Below are 12,480 nucleotides of genomic sequence, written 5' to 3'. Positions count from 1 at the left end.
TTCCCCTCTGAATTAACCCGCTTTTTCTTTGGCTGGACCAGTTCAAACGGCGTTTACTAGATCGCTGGTTTAGACGAATTGAGCCAAGCAGAGAAAGAAGTTTGTGTTTTTTTTTTCCTCATTATTTGGGTTTTTATTGACCTCGCGACTCTGCAACTCTACTGTTGTCTTCTCATTGATGGCAGTTAGGCCGACATTATCTCGTTTCCCGACCGATCCCGATGCACTGGAAGCCTTCGACCTTCCTTGGGGAGTCACCGTTACCCCATTTTCTCCAACCCCCCTGTTTTCGGGTCCAATGGTAACCTTGTTCATCGCAGCGATAATTGTTGGGCTTATTTCAATTCCTACTACGAGCTTGAACAATGGGCTTGGACTTCTTCTCAATTCTTACTCAGCCCACGGAAAGTAAAGCTATTAGCTTCAGATTTATCTATTGCTGAAAAGTTAACCGAATATGAGAGAAAGAATTATTCGGCTAACAAAGTGTCTAAGGAAAATAACAATGGTAAAACGAATTTTAAGAAGGAGAAAGGGGAGAAGAAGTCATGGGCACAGGACGCCAAGGCTAGGCCGGAAGAGAAGAAACGAGGGGTAAAATAGAAAAAGAAGGTCCATTGTTTCATATGCGAGGGATTGTCTTAGAAAGAGGTTCCTCAATGCTACTCAAACTGAGGTGAACAATGGAGGGATTGAGCCTAGGTTGGGGTCCTTAACACTTCTCCATGCTATTGTCCGTTCAAAGGAGGAGAAGGTTGCTCCACTTCCGGTAAGACCCTTAAGAGAACTTCTTTTTATCTCTCTAACATTTGCTGGACGTACTGTTAGAGCAGTGGTGGACACTGGCGCCACCCACAACTTCCTTTCGGAGGAGGACGCTAGGCGCCTAAATATACGAGGAGAGAAAGATGGGAGAAAAATGAAAGCTGTAAATTCTGTTGCTCGTGAAGTCCAAGGCATTGCCAAGAACGTCCCGGTGGAGATAGGCAAGTGGGTTGGATTTCTGAATTTTACTATTGTGGTCATGGATGATTTCAATGTGATTTTGGGAATGGAGTTTTTCACAGTTTGTAAGACATTTGTAATGCCACATGTTGGGGTAGTGGGAATTATGGACGAGTAAAGTCCTTGTACTATTTCTGAACTTGACAACAAAGATGTAACAAAAAAAGATTTAATGCTATCAGCCCTCCAGCTTAAGAAAGGTCTTAAGCAGGGCCGCTCTACCCCTAAAGAGGTCATGCCTACCCCTAAAGAAATACAAGCCGTACTGCATGAATATAGAGATGTCATGCCTGAACAACTTCCAGCGCGGTTACCACCTAGGAGAGGGGTGGACCATCGCATAGAGCTTGAGCCCGGAGCAAGAAAGCTAGCACAAGCACCATACCAAATGGCGCCCAAAGAGTTGGACAAACTGCGAAGACAACTCAGTGAGCTACTGGACGCTGGGTTCATAAGGCCAAGCAAAGCACCTTATGGGGCCCCTATACTGTTTCAGACTAAGAAGGATGGAAGTATGAGACTGTGCATCGATTGTAGGACGCTCAACAAGGTAACTATGAAGAATAAGTACCCTATTCCTCTTATTGCAGATCTCTTTGATCAGTTGAAAGAGGCGCAAGTTTTCTCCAAATTGGATTTGCGAATTGGTTATTACCATGTCCAGATTGCTAAAGGAGACGAGGGGAAGACTACTTGTGTAACCAGATATGGGGCTTACAAATTCATGGTTATGCCCTTTGGCCTAACCAATTCACCTGCAACATTTTGCACTCTCATGAGCGAGGTATTTTCCGAATACTTGGACAAGTTTGTCGTTGTTTATTTGGATGACATCGTGGTGTACAACAAGAGTATGGACGAGCACAAGAAACACCTTTGAAAGGTGTTCGAAACGTTGAGAATAATCAGCTGTATGTCAAGGAGGAGAAGTGCTCCTATGGGTTGCAAGAGGTGTCCTTTCTTGGACATTGGATAGGGGGTGGATGGATATGTATGGACAGCAAGAAGGTGGAGGTTGTGCGTGACTGGTCGATCCCTTCCAAGGTACGTGAGCTTAGGAGTTTCCTTGGTCTTGCAAATTATTACATGAGGTTTATCATGGGCTTCCCAGCTATAGCAGCCCCCTTGACTGACCTTTTCAAGAAAGACCAAAAGTGACGATGGACGGACTCATGCCAAAGAGCATTCCAACGGCTAAAGGACACCATGGTGGCTGAACCAGAGCTGCACCTTGCTGATTTCAGCAAGTTGTTTGAGGTAAATACAGATGCCTCGAACTATGCCATTGGAGGTGTACCAGAACAAGACAGACACCCAATCGCTTATGAGAGTAGGAAGCTGAATGAAAGTGAGCAACGCTGTATTGTACAAGAGAGAGAGAGAGATGACGACTATAGTACATTGTTTACGTCTTTGGAGGCACTATCTTTTAGGCTCCAAATTTACTGTAAAAACTGACAACGTCGCATCTAGCTCCTTTCTTACGCAGAAAAAGTTCAATCCAAAGCAGGCTCAGTGGCAAGATTTCTTGGCCGAGTTTGGCTTTCAGATGATATATAAAGCAGGGAAGGCCAATGGTGCTACAGACGCACTGAGCAGGATGGTGGACGCACCTAACTCTTACGAGGAAGAGACTAGCCTGAGCTTGGCGTACATGGTGCCACTAGCACCAGCAAGTGTAGTCTTGGTGCACGCAGCAACCCTTCCAACTTGTGCGGCAGCCAGGTGCAAATGAAAAGGGCGCAGCAGCCGTTGGCAAGGGCACAGACGCACACAGTGCAGCAAACTGGAGCAAAATGCGTGTGCGCGACTAAGGAGGAAACGCGTATGGCACCTTGCTTTCGAGCGGCTGCAACCCCGCATACCGCAGCAAGCGGCACTTGCTTCACGTGTGGTGCGGTAGCATCAGAACATAAAGAGGCGCGATGAGAAGGATCGGGGAAGCATGGTAGTTGTCACACTCCCTGCCTTCCAAAGGTGCCTAGAGGACGGGCCAGATGCAGCAGAGCGATGACCCGGGAGCGGATTCCCCACGGGCAGGGGGACAAGAGACGGCCATCTCGAGGCACATCATGACCTACCGGCAACACCGGCGAGACCCAGTTTGGCAACCCGATTGGGAGTCAATGGATCCTTAGTACCTGCTTCCTCCCAAACTTCATCTTAATCATTTTGAAATGCGGGGGTAAGGGAACCCGTGTTGGCTTTTATAGAGAGGCAGTTGACATGTATGTTGACAAAAGAATGTCACTATCACTCTATTTGGAAAATCTTTTTATATTTCCAACAACACATGGGATTTGGCCGCTAGCCGCCATAATAATGGAAGACAGCTGGTTCAAAGCAATTGGCCCTCCGGCAGTACCAAAGACAGCTAGATATATAATAATGGCAAGGTCCACTTAGAGAACCTACAACCTCAATAATGGAGGCATACTTTGGCCGCCTCAATAATGGAGGCATCATGTTACATTTTTATTGGTGGACTTGTAAAAAAGTTGTATCCACCTTTGCAAGCTCCATCTATATAAGGAGCGTTGTTTTATTGTAGAAGGTATCACTTGGAAAATATTTTTCTCTATCTCCAAGGTTGCTTAGCAGTGTGCTTGTTTTTTGCAGTTTAAATTGTAAGTTTGTTTTCCTTCTTTTCTTGTTGTTTTTAAAGTTGAATTTCCTTCGCTTTCCGTGTATTCATTTTTTGTTGAATTCGATATTCAACTAATTGTGAATTCTTCACAGATCTTCTACTACTAGAAGCCATTGGAACTAAATTGAAATGAATGTTCTATATGACTATTGATGTTTTATGAAAATTATAAAATAAGAGGAAGTGTGTTAATCAAAGCATTGCAAATTAAACCTCTATTCTTCTGTTCATTATACAGTACATGTCTATCAATGATTTAAGAGTATGCACGGCTTTCAACGCCTTTCTGGCAACACGGCCTAACTCAACTCGACTTGGGTGACGTCCCATACTTTCTCAAGAAGATGGTGAGCAGAAGAAACGATGTTTAAGCAACAAGCTTGAATAAACACATTACTAATTATGATATAAGAAACCTAGAACATCATAGAGTTATATAGAAACATTCTTATTTAGCCAATCATGACTCTGATATCATACACGAAAAGCGAAGGAAATTCAACTTTAAAAACAACATGAAAAGAAGGAAATCAAACTTACAATGTAAACTGTAAAACACAAACACATTGCTAAGCAACCTAGGAGACAGAGAAGATTATTTTCCAGGTGATGCCTTCTACAGTAAAACAATGCTCCTTATATAGATGGAGCTTACAAAGGTGCATTCAAATTTTTTACAAGTCCACCAATAAAAATGTAAATTTAAGATTCCATTCTAAGCCTGCTAAAATGTCTGGGGAATATTTAATAGGTTTGATTAATTTAATTCCTTTATTCCCTATTAAATTAACAACATCATCTATTTTAACTTTGAACTTAGTAGTACTAGAACAAGTACATCTCCCTAAGAATCCAATACATAGTAAAAGATTATTTCCTACAAAGGATTCGTATCCTTTTGTCTGAATGCCTATTTTTATATATTTTCTAAAATCTTGTAATCCAATAAGGAAGTCTGGGGAGCAATAAAATATTCCTCCATTCTGATTCATATCTACTTCAGTAATTCCTAACATTGCTTTTTTAGGATCTGCCCATCTATCATCGTAAATGCTAAGTAAAGTTTTGGTTCCTAGATGTTTTCGTCCTAATCCTTTTACGCCTATTACAATTAAATCTAAATGAATTAAAGTATTTAATTTTTTAATTTCTCTAAAAGCTTGTTATGCTAGTAGGTTAATGTTAACAGAATCTTGTCCTACACAACTAATCTGGATTTCTCTGTAATGTCTGAATAATCCTGTATTAAAGTTTAATGGTCCTGTTCGATATAATTGTCTAGGGTTAAGGAGGTTTAATTGATTATTGCTGAATAAGGTAATGTCTTGGTCTATATCTATGATTTCATCTAATTGTATATCTCTTTGGTCTATACTTCTTCTTCCTGTTATTCTATCTATAATATTTAAGTTTCTAGAGGAACTCCCTATTTCCGAGGTGCATCCTTCACCTCGCTGTGAAAGTGTCATGATTTTTTAGGCTAGGTTGTTCTAGGTTGTTCTATTTTAACAGCTTTTAATTTTTGAGTTATTAAATCTATTTCCTTATCAATGTTCTGTTGGGATCCTTTACTAGTTTTTAGATAGTCTAAATTTTTGGCTAATTTGTCTGTTTTTATTCTTAAGTTTCATATTTCTTCTTGTGTTTTACTTATACTAACTTCTATTTCTGTTATTTTACTCTGTAGATTATTTCCTAAAGTTATAATAAGATCGATAATACTCTTGAGTTGAGGGTTATTTCCGCGTAGACTATGTTCTTCACTATTAAAGTGACACCTAAGAGTATTAGGTCCTATGTATTTTGTGTCAAATCTTGTCGGAAGTCTGAGGTCTAAATAATCTATTTTTCTAAAGGGTTCCGGGTCTTATGGCTTTGATACCAAAATGAGAGGGGTACTAATTAAGGTTCTAATTAATCTAGAGTATTTAAAGATGAATTATTTGCAGGTCTCCTTACTTTTTGTCTTCTGGGTATAAAGATTTGCCTAGGAGTCTCTATAAATCTTCTATAAGAAAATAAAGACAAAGTGAAACAGATAAAACTAAAAATAACCAGATTAAGGCTATAAAAACAAAGATCATGTATCTATAATTCTGACTAAAATATTAATAATTAAGAATATATAGGAAACTAAAAGATTCTCTAGTTGTTCTGGGAGGAACACAAAATAGCTGAATAATTCTACTGCTATTACTAATAAAAACAGAATGTAAGTATATGTTCCTATAGCTTAAATCTTAAGGTGTTGTAAAATAGACCTAGATATAAGTAATATATGGGTAATATGCGTAGGATAATTCTAAAAACCTGTCTTAATATTTTATTTACTAACCAAATAAACATAAAAGTACTGCGGCGTCGTGGCTTCCAGGAGCAACACTTGGCTCCGAAAATATAGAGGCGTTTGTCAGGGCTTAGCCCTCACCCAGCAATTTCCAGCTTAATATACTTTTATGTATAAAAGAAGCACACAAAATCTATATAATCTTAGCAAACTATAAAGGCGGTAAGAATCAAACAGGTAAGAACGATGCCTAAAGTTATGAAAATAACAAGCATGAGATTAATACAGAAAAGAGATAAGAAGTGTAATTCCCGTGGAGTTTTACTTTAGATCAAAGCAGTTTAGATCTTTATGCTTCCTCCTTCAGGTATAGAAAACCCAAGACACAGAGAGGTGTGCAGTTTCCTAGCATTAAGCTTCTGCCACGGGCTCCAGCTGTTATGCACGCAATAATATTATTATTTTAGTTGTTTTATTTAATTTACTTTATTTTATATCAGTTTTAGGCCATAAGGGTATTTTTGGAATTATTTATTAATAGGATATTTTTGGAATATTTTATTCATAGGGATATTTCTGTAATATTTTATTAAACCCTAACAGGGTGAACCCTATTTAAGGGGTAGGAGTAATGAGAAAAGGAAGCATTGAAGTATTAAGAATTAGGTTAAATCTAGCGTAAAGAGGCTTAGAGTTCTCCTCAACGAGCTCTAGGGTTTTCAAGCTTCCCTTAGGTTTGATCTTCATTTTCGTCTTCCCCATGTCTTCCTATTACCCCTACGGTAATGTCTGGAAGACTCGTAACCCGTGGCAGACCCCAGATCCTCCCAAAGAATCCTTGTGTCAGATTCGGGACCATAACAACTGGTATCAGAGCGGGAACACAATGAATTATTCTATATCTCAAGAAGGAACACAACCTTGCATGGAGAAGGTATACAATTCCGTGGACAAACTATGCAAAGAATTTGGAGAAGCACGGGCATTATATGAAATTTTCATGGAATGCTGGACAAGGGAGCCACGTGCTGTCGCAAAACAGGTCACACGACAGCCGCACAGAAGACGCAAAAGCTCCCTCGGACGAACAGAAGACTGTCTCGAGAAAGCACTCCAAACATCCAAAATCCGACGGCGGATACACCGGAATTTCAAAAACAGAAGAGGCTCACCCTTTCCCAATGGACGCCGTGCGTATCTCCACACCGAAGCTGCAGCGGGGAGGTGATTTCCTAACAGAGGAAATCCCGAAATCGTCGGCACCGGAGGATTTTGGGATGACCGAAATTCTAAAATCGGAGGGGAATAGAAAATTCCGTCGGCGTCGTAGGCGAATTTTTGACGGAATTTCCGCTGGGCTCTATTCCGGGGGGCTGAGAAACAGAGGTTCTCTGTCTCGGCAATGCTCCCAGCGGCAAAGCCCCAACGGGCTTCTCGTCGCCACCGGCGAAGCAGGATAGTTCGTCGGCGCCATAAGCAACTTTTCCGCAAGGGATCTCGATTCCGGGAGGTTGAGCAACGACGATTCACGAGTTTCTGAGACCCCTCTGTCACGGAAACTATCCAGGCGGCGAAGCCCCGACGGGCTGCGATTCTCCACCAGAACATTAGGCGATTCCGTCGGTGCCGGGAGAGAGGAAGGAGACGCCTGTCGCCGGACTTCGTCGGTGCTGTGAGGAACGGAACCGCCGGCCGTAGAGTTCGGGAACCGAAGGAAGAAGATGACTCCCGATTAAATTTTCCTAAGTCGGTCTGCTGAGTCGCACGCCGGACCAGGTTCATGAACCGAGTGAACCCAGGTTAACTCGGACTGGCCCAAAAAAAAAAAAAAAAATTGGCGTCCAGAAGAGGGGTCGTTCGCCGGACCGGGTTCCAGAACCGAGTCAACCCAGGTTAACTCGGACCGGCCCAAAAAAAAAAAAAAAATGGCGTCTTGAAGGGGGTCATAGCTATCGCGGATGCTACTTCGGCACTGGTGGAGAGTCGGCATACCGACACTACTTCCGAGCTTGAGGACAAGCTCATCTTCCAAAGGGGGTGTTATGCACGCAATAACAATATTATTTTAGTTGTTTTATTTAATTTACTTTATTTTATTTCAGTTTAGGCCATAAAGGTATTTTTGGAATTATTTATTAATAGGGATATTTTTGGAATATTTTATTCATAGGGATATTTTTGTAATATTTTATTAAACCCTAACAGGGTGAACCCTATTTAAGGGGTAAGAGTAATGAGAAAAGGAAGCATTAAAGTATTAAGAATTAGGTTAAATCTAGCGTAAAGAGGCTTAGAGTTCTCCTCAACGAGCTCTAGGGTTTTCAAGCTTCCCTTAGGCTTGATCTTCGTTTTCGTCTTCCCCATGTCTTCCTATTACCCCTACGGTAATGTTTGGAAGACCCGTAACCCGTGGCAGACCCCAGATCCTCCCAAAGAATCCTTGTGTCAGATCCGGGACCATAACACCAGCATTTAGTCCCAAGAAAAAACAAAGCCCTGAAACCTCCTTGGGTATAAACGGGCAGAAACAAGGGACGCATGGACCGTGAAGCATCAGAGGAATACCACAATGCTTTTACTCTTTGCTCGGGATTAACCCCGGGTTAGAGGAAGAAGGTACAGATCTAAACAGACCAAGATCTAAAGCTTCCCCTTAGGTAAGTCCCGAAAACTGAACGAAAATGGCGGAGAGTAACACTTACTTTAAAAACAGGGGTGTTTGTGAGGAAGACTTAGGTTGAGAAGAAGATGGAATTCATGGGTTGAAACAAGATGATGCTCTGAAACACTCTTTCATTCATATCCTTTGTAATGTACAAGGGGGACTATTTATAAGCAAACTCTGCCGACACACTTGGTAAAAGAGGTGTTTATCCGGGTGCTCATTGGGCCCCATCGACAATAAACTTTCCCCAGAATCTTCCAGGTGGACGGTGAGAGTTATTCCAAGCCAAAAAAATGAAAAGTACACTTTTTACAAGTCAAAAACAAGGTGCCCAAAATAGCGGGCGGAAATTAAAAACCACTATCTTTTACAAAACCATGGGTTATAAACCATGGGCTGAAACTATGTGTCTGCAAATCGGAGATCTGGAAAATAGTAGATTTCAAAAACCATGTGCTTTTGTAAATCAGAGTACTGGAGAGTACCGGGTTGCTTTTTGGAGAGCCTTCTAGTGTTTTGAGTTCTTGAGTTCTTGGGAGCTCTTCTTTTTTTTTTTTTTTCTTGAGAGAGAGAGAGAGAGAGAACAGCCTATCCATAATAGGATACATAACACTAAGTTAGAAATTATGGCCAGAAAAATAGAAAACTGTGAATTACTCTCCTCAAACATAGATTAGATACAATTGAAAAAGACTCCTATGATGGGATTACAGTAGGCATAGAAGACCCAGAAACTTCCTACGTCTGCAACCAAGACAAATCTTTTTCTAGCATACTTGTCAGGGCCAAGATTGTTTTCTCTAATAAACAATCCTTAATATTAGATGCCTTAGTAGACTCTGGCTGTACAAAATGTATCATCCATAGAAGACTCGTTCCCCCTCATTTTTTCAAGAAAACAACTAAACAAGTTTTTAGCCAACAAGTAGATGGTACTTATAACCCATATACCACCTATTTTGATGAAGGAAAGATCCAATTCTTTACCAACTGCTCCACCTTTTCTGGATCTTATTCTTTACCTTTGGCATGGGTTAGAGCGTTGCTAATATACTTTTATGTATTATGTATTAAACACACACAATCTATAAAACTTAGCAAACAATAAACGCAGTAAGTACTAAAGCGATAAGAACAATTCCTAAGGTTATGAAAAGCACAAGCATAAAGAATCTTTTAGGTTCCTATATATTCTTAATTATTAATATTATAGTTAGAATCGTAGATACATGATCTTTGTCTTTATAGCCTTAGTAATAGTTTTCTTTAATTTAGTTATTTTTAGTTTTATCTGTTTTACTGTCTTTATATTCTTATAGAAGATTCGTAGAAACCCCTAGGCAAATCTTTATACCTAGAAGACAAATAGTAAGGAGTCCTACAAATCATTCAGCTTTAAATAATCCAGATTAATTAGTACACCCTCCAAATTGGTATCAGAGCCCTAAGACCTGGAACCCTCCAAAAAACTAGATTATTTAGACCTTAGACTTCCATCAAAATTTGAGATAAAACATATTCTTTGGTCTGCAGGTTCTATACCTAGGGCTTTTAGACAAGGGATGCAAGCTTCTAGGGAATACTGATTGCATTTAGCTCTTTGTTTTTTGCTAGGATACCAAGCACACTTAAAACAAGGATTACTATCTAACCCTGTATTCCATGACCACGTATGTACACATTCTGAAGTAGTGTCCAGACTAAATCTTCATCTGAATCTGAAGAATCTAAAGGTGCATTTTGGATACTTACTATGCTATAAATAGATTCCGTATCTGACATGTATTCATCTACTTCTATGAGATCTTGTTGGACATTTTCTACAAGGGTGGATCTCTTAGAGTTAATGTTTTGTCTTTTGGGACAGGTGTTGGCTAAGTGTTCTATTTGGCCGCAAATATAGCAAGAAAGTTTATTCTTATAGGTTCCTTTTGGGTTAAATCTTCTAACATGTGTATCTTTGTTTAAATATGGTTTCCTACTTTTGGATCTACGGATAAAGTATCCTTTCTTGAAGTATTTTTTATGTTTTCTTATTTTTTGTTCTGAGTCTTTTAGACCATACATAAGCTTGGGTAGTATATATCTGCTTACAGAACCCATAATCATCTCCTTTAAGTTGTCTTTGTATTTGAATGTCTATACATTTTTCTTGAAGTATAGTCATAATAAACTTGGTTCTTTGTCCTATTGAATACACTCCTGTAGGATTTGTTGTTTCTACGTTTTGCCATTTATCATATATTTCTTTTCCTAGAGCTCCTGGTAATTTCCTAAATAACTTTGTGCCTAAGTCTTTGTTGAAAGCATTTCCTGAAATACAGGTATAATAAAAGTAATCTTAGAGAAATTTCTTAACATATTTATAATTATGTAAACTAAGTTGCTCTAAATAAACTACTGCATCTTTTTGTAATGTTACAAATCCTAGATTAGGGTCATCTCCTATTACTAATTGATAGACTTTATTAACAAAATTATAGGGATTTGATCCTAGGCTCATTAGATGGCCAAATGCTTCTGGATTCCCTCTTTTATAACTTTCCCATAAAGCTTCTACACTTTCTCCTAAAAATGTCTCTAAGTATCTGCACATTTCTTCTACATCTTGAGACTGAAAGTTCTGAATATAGTCTGACACTACCTGATTTTTCCAAAAGTCTAATATTGTTGTCCATTCTTGGGGATCATGGGCTGAAAGATTAAAAAAATTTCCTTTGCCATTTCTTGAAACTTTATAGGTCTTTCTATTTCTTTTCTTTTTCCTTTGGGACGTATCTTGTGATCAAAAGTTACTGGGTCACTATAAGGAATCCTTGGCATATTACCAGAATAATATACTTCCCTAGGAGGAGTTCGTGGATAAGTGGTATAACTATTTCGGGGAATAGTATTAGAGCTTTCTTCATCCATGTATTCTTTGATACTTATAGTTTCTTCATCTTTTGTTGGTTCTAGAGGCATTTTTCCTATTCTGATGTTAGTTTCTTGGTCATAGTACATATATTCTTCCTTTTGGATTTTTCCATTTTTAATTAAGTCTTCTTCTAAATGAAAAAGTTCTTTTTCTGTTAATTTTAATACTAGTTCTTTAGGGTATATTATGTCATCTGTCTCTGATTCTCCTTCTATGTGAACTAAATCGTAATTTTCGATAGAAATTGATTCTGTGTTCTCTGTATTCTTTTGTTCATAACTATTAAATCTAATATTTATATTACCTTTTGTATCTGTATACATAATACTTTCTTCAGGACTAATTATTTTTTCTTCTCTGAATTTAAGGTTCCATTCTAATCCTGCTAAGATATCTGGGGAATATTTGATAGGCTTAATTAATTTAATTCCCTTGTTACCTATTAAATTAACTACATCATCTATTTAAACTTTAAACCTAGTAGTACTGGAGCTAGTACATCTTCCTAAAAATCCAATACATAATAAAATATTGTTTCCTACAAAGGATTCATATCCTTTTGTCTGAATACCAATTTTAATATATTTCCTGAAATCTTGTAGTCCTATGAGGAAATCAGGGGAGCAATAAAATATTCCTCCGTTCTGATTCATATCTACTTTTGTGATTCCTAACATAGCTTTTTTAGGATCAGCCCATCTATCATCATAGATGATGAGCAGAGTTTTGGTTCCTAGATGTTTTCGTCCTAATCCTTTTACCCCTATGACAATTAAAACTAAATGAATTAAAGTATATAATTTCTTAATTTCTTTGAAAGCTTGTTCTACTATTAAGTTTATGTTGACAGAATCATGTCCTACACAACTAACTTGAATTTCCCTATAGTGTCTGAATAATCCAGTATTAAAATTCAAAGGTCCTGTTCTATATAACTGTCTAGGATTAAGGAGATTTAA

Source organism: Aristolochia californica, unplaced genomic scaffold (genome assembly GCF_029961685.1).
Source record: "Aristolochia californica isolate CCGP_79_NKW_82.1479 unplaced genomic scaffold, dmAriCali1.0.hap1 SCAF_8, whole genome shotgun sequence".
In the NCBI taxonomy this organism is placed as follows: Eukaryota; Viridiplantae; Streptophyta; class Magnoliopsida; order Piperales; family Aristolochiaceae; genus Aristolochia; species Aristolochia californica.
This window is presented reverse-complemented; position numbering follows the sequence as displayed.